Source organism: Chrysochloris asiatica, unplaced genomic scaffold (assembly GCF_000296735.1).
Source record: "Chrysochloris asiatica unplaced genomic scaffold, ChrAsi1.0 scaffold00490, whole genome shotgun sequence".
Classification (NCBI taxonomy): domain Eukaryota; kingdom Metazoa; phylum Chordata; class Mammalia; order Afrosoricida; family Chrysochloridae; genus Chrysochloris; species Chrysochloris asiatica.
In genome coordinates this window covers 1,020,440-1,025,861 of record NW_006409008.1, presented here as the reverse complement: position 1 = coordinate 1,025,861, position 5,422 = coordinate 1,020,440, and the positions used below count along the sequence as shown (strand labels likewise).

Genomic DNA, 5,422 nt, shown 5'->3' with positions numbered 1-5,422 from the left:
GGATTGTAACCATGGCAATGAAATGATATACGATAGAATGAATTTAAAACTAATGTTCTCCCATGTAAACTATCATATAATTCACAATAAAACATAAGCAAAAAACTATAGGTTTGCCCCTTTCAAGACTGAAACTCAAAGGAAACTCATGAGCAGGTATGTAAGCTTGCTGGTGACCGTGTTGGGGGGGGGGGGAGGAGGAAGTAGCAATGAAGAAATTGGCTGAGCCCAACCGTGTTCGATAGACTCCCATCTGTTAACCTGGAGATGAGAGAGAGATGAGGAAGGGCTGGATAGTCCAAAGTGTGGTGAGAACTAGGGACTCCTGAGCCCATGGACAAGGACATAGCCACGGAGAACTAGAGCTAAGAGTGAAGCATCCAGCTAATATGAAGTGATGGGAGTCACACAAGAATGCCCAAACTTGCAGATAGTACTTACTTGACCTAGCTTCGATGGCTCGATGATCAGAACTCGACCAGAGGAAGATAAAAAAACAAACAAAATTTGATAAATGAAACAACTGTAAACTGCTACAATTTGACTAACTTGACCTATATTTATGGATGTAGTAACTCAAAATACCAATTGAAAGGGAAGGAGACTTCACATCAAGAATCAATCCTACCCCTCTGTATATAGGATTTATAGGGATGGGCAACTTAGACATTGGCTACCTAAAATGAGGGGGTGATAAAAGCATGAAGTGAATGTCTTACAAGTTTTCAAGAGGGAGAGCTTCTGAGTGTATAGTATAAGGTAGAATACCACTGAATAGTTTTCATCTTGTCTAGCCATGTCTGGTGAAAGGAGATAGGGATAAAGATTCTTATGATTCTTATGTGATATTGCAATTAGTAATTGTTATCATGACTATTTGCAATATCACAACTGTAAAGGTAGAAGTGTTGTAACAAAAATGGGAGAGTAGTTAATCTTATAGTACAGGAACAGAGGACAATCAAGAGAGAAGATCATGAGTGGAATGAGGGACCCTTTCCAGAGAAGCAGTAACACCAGAGATGGAGGTAGATATGAGGACATGAAAAAATAGAGCAGCGAACTACTCTAGACTCATGGAAAGAGAAAGGCTATATGCTGGTGGCCAGGCGTCAGGCTTGCAGAATACACCCTTTGGTTCTTTAAATGATTACATATTCCTGAGTATTTTTGTGTACATCCAAAAAAAAACAAAACAAAAAAAAAAACCCAGAGGGAATAGAAGCAAATACTGTTGAATGATGATGTATGGAGAAGACTGTAATCATTGCCATGAAACAGTGTAAAACTGATGTTCTCGTATGTAAGCTATCATTCAATTCACAATAAAAACTTAAAAACAAAGCAAAATGATAGGAGTGATGTCTTTATGGGCAACTGATTTTTGATCTTAGAAACAGAAATTGAGATATTACCTGTATAATTTCATCTTCATTAGTTCCATTGAACTTTTCAATTTTGTGACTAAGATATGTTGTAGCCTATATAGGTTATTTTGAACCTGTATTTAGCTTACCCATCATGTTAGCTTTTATTCTTAGATTTTGTCATACGAATTTTGTTAATACTGCTTTTTATAGTCTATATTCATGCTGTTGATGTAAATGTTATTCCAAAAAAAAAAAACAAAAAAACAAACAAACAAACAAACAAGCAAAAAAACGGAAAAACAAAAACCAGTGGTCACTACTCATGACAGACTAAACTCCTGAGTGACTGAAACTCAATAATCCATACTGTCTGTAATTATTCAACCAGTTAAAACTCTACCTAGACTGTACTTTGGAGCCCTGGCAGTGTAGTGGGTTATGAGCTAGGTTGCAAACTACAAGATCAGCAGTTTGAGTCTACCAGTCGCTCTGCAAGAGAAAGATGAGGCTTTCTGCTCCTGGAAACCCTATACAGAGTCACTCTGAGTTGGAGCTCACTCTAGAGTATACAAGTACCACCACCAGACTGTCCTGTTTGGTGATCCATACTTCCTTGTCCACAGAAATAAAAATGATAATTTCTGTTAAATGTGGTAAAAATTGTGATCATGGTTTATCTCCAGTGTCAATCAGCAAAGGATAATTTGTCCATTTTATGAGATTTGATTTTTGAGAACACAAAATTGTTACTATTGTTCACCACTCCCTCTGCCAAATGCTTGCATACTATTATTTTGTAGATTTATACTATACATGTACCTGAATATGAAACATGTGTATGTATATGTGTCTAATTTCAACAAGCCAATATTATTTGGGAAACACTTTCTCTTTTAAATCCTCTCCCATTCTATGAAAATGAAAAGATAACTGAAAGTAGTTTTGAAAAAAAAATTTGTCATGTAATTTTGTAGGTCAGTGTGCCAGACTGCAAAGCTGTCTGAACTGCAAGGTTGGTGGTTCAAGCTCACCAGCTGCTCCTAGGAAACCATATACAGGGTCGCTATGGGTCCGTACCAACTTGACAGCACTTCACAACAACAACAACAATTTTGTACTATGCTTGCAATTTATATAATTTTATAACTTGAACACATTCAAACAATCTAGGTCAAATTGTCTTTGATACATGGAAGGGAAAGTGAGTTGCAACTTGAAGAACATAGGAATTAATCATTTTAAAGAGTGACAAAAATGTGTAGTTATTGTAGTTATATGTTGTGGAGTCGGTTTTGACTTATAGTGACCCTGCACAGGGTTTCCGAGGCTGTAAATCTTTACGGGAGCAGAAAGCCTTATCTCTCACCAGCGAATTAGCTGGTAGTTTAGAACTGCTGACCTTGAGGTTCACAGCCTTAAGGTTCGCAGCCTGATTCGTAACCACTACGCTACCATAGCTCCTTAAAATGTGTAGTGGGGCACATGAAGCACAACTCAAAATGATTTAAACATGAATAACATCAAGCAGGAAGAAATAGAAATGAGATTTTAAAAAGACAATATTCTGACCAGTTACACGAGCTCTCCAGACTGAGCAGCAGTTTCTCTTTGCTTAGGTTTTTCTGCTGCGGGAGCGCATCAGATTCTGAGAAGACTCCAGCAATGGCCTTTGCAAATCTGCGGAAAGTGCTCGTTAGTGATAATCTGGACCCTTGCTGCCGGAAGATCCTGCAAGATGGAGGACTAAAAGTGATGGAGAAGCAGAACCCGAGCAAAGAAGAGGTGATAGCCGAGCTGCAGGACTGCAAGGGCCTTATCGTCCTCTCAGCCACCAAGGTGACTGCCGATGTCATCAATGGGGCAGAGAAGCTCCAGGTGGTGGGGCAGGGCTGGCACAGGCCTGGACAACGTGAATCTGGAGGCCGTGACGAGGAAAGGGGCCCTTGGTCATGAACACCCCCAATGGGAACAGCCTCAGTGCTGCGGAGCTCACCTGTGAGATATCATGTGCCTGGACAGGCAGATTCCCCAGGCAACAGCTTCGATGAAGAATGGGAAGTGGGACTGGAAGAAGTTTATGGGGATGGAGCTGAATGGAAAGACCCTGGGAATTCTTGACTTGGCCAGAATTGGGAGAGAAGTAACCACACGCATGCAATCCTTTCATGAAGTCCATAGGGCATGGCCCCATCATTTCTCCAGAGGTCTCTTCCTTCTTCGGAGTTCAGCAGCTGCCACTGGAGGAGCTCTGGCCTCTCTGTACCTTCATCACAGTGCACACACCTCTCCTGCCCTCTACAGGTTTGTTGAATGACAGCACCTTTGCCCAGTGCAAGAAGAGGGTGTGTGTGGTGAACTGCGCTGGAGAAGGGACTGTGGATGAAGGCGCTCTGCTCCAGGCCCTGCAATCTGGTCAGTGTGCTGGAGCTGCGCTGGACGTGTTTACCGAAGAGCCACCATGAGACCGAGCTTTAATGGACCATGAGAATGTCATCAGCTGCCCCCACCTGGGTGCCAGCACCAAGGAAGCCCAGAGCAGCTGTGGGGAGGAAATCGCCATCCAGTTTGTTCACATAGTGAAGGAGAAATCTCCAGCTGGGATCGTAAATGCCCAGGCCCTTACTAGTGCCTTCTCTCCATACACCAAACCGTGGACTGGGCTAACAGAGGCTCTGGGAACACTGATGCGAACCTGGGCTGGGTCCCCCAAAGGGACCATCCACGTGGTGACACAGGGAACATCCCTAAAGAATGCTGGGAACTGCTTAAGCCCTGCAGTCATCGTGGGCCTCCCGAAGGAAGCTTCCAATCAGGCGGATGTCAACTTGGTGAATGCCAAACTGCTGGTGAAAGAGCCTGACTCAATGTAGCCACCTCCCACAACCCTGCCTCCCCAGTGGAACAGGGCAGTGGGAATGCCTACTGACCAGTGATCCTGGCAGGTGCCCCCTACCAAGCAGTGGGCCTGGTGCAGGGCACCACTCCTGTGTTGCAGGCAATCAACAGAGCAGTCTTCAGGCTGGACGTGACTCTCCTCCGGTGCCTGCCCGTGCTTATGTTCCGGGCTCAGCCCTCCAACCCTCTCAGGATTGGCCTCCTCGCAGAGGCAGACATGCAGCTGATGTCCTACCAGACCTCGGTGGTATCAGATGGAGAGACCTGGCATGTCATGGACATCTCCTCCCTGCTGTCCAGCCTGGAGGTGCGGAAGGAGCACGTGACCGAGCCTTTCCAATTCCACTTCTAACCTGGCCGCTCATTGGTCCCAGTCTCTGAGGTTTTCCTGAAGAAATCCACTACAGTGACTAACTGGGAGGTGAGATCCATACTCCCCAGGCTCACCAGGGGCCACTGACACTGCTTCCACTACAGACCCCATTGGAGGCCTGTAGTGCAGCAATGATCCATCTAATAAAGAGCCCCCCCTCAAAAAAAAAAAAAAAAAAGACAATATTCTGAAATAAAATTGTTGTTATTAAGTGTCTTTGACTCAGTTCCAACAGATAACGACCCTGTATAGGGTTTCCAAGGAGCAGCTGGTGAGCTTGAACCTTAGACCTTGCAGTTCAAATGGTTTTGCAGTCTGGTGCATTCCCTCACAGGGCCACACCAGGACTCCTCTGAAGGAATATTGCAGTTAAATAAAAAGGAATGAGGAAACTGACCTAGAAATATTGAAGCAACTTGTCCAGTTCCTCACACCTAATATAATTGTCTTGAGATTCCAAACAAAGACTGTCAGAAATCTAAGGCTTATTTCTCATATTCTTTGCTCTGAGTGTAATCATGGTACTTAATTCATCATAGAAAGGGTGAATATATATGTCTGAAACAGAAGTGTGTTCTGTTCTTGCAATTTATACTTACTACTTTTCCTTCATCCAAACATATTTCCAAACCCAGTGTTACTGAGTTGATTCCAATTCATAGCAACCCTACAGGACAGAACAACTGCCTCACAGGATTTTTAAAATTATAGTCCTCCTGGCGAGTCCTGGGGTTGCAATAAGGATTATGCACTGGACTGCAAGTTTGGTCTCAACTGCAAATAT

At 43.5% G+C, this 5,422-nt stretch overlaps 1 pseudogene; it reads left to right on the top strand.

Moving 5' to 3' along the window:
* Positions 1–3,032: 3,032 nt before the first annotated feature.
* On the top strand, positions 3,033–4,617 carry LOC102834813 (annotated as a pseudogene).
* Positions 4,618–5,422: the final 805 nt, after the last annotated feature.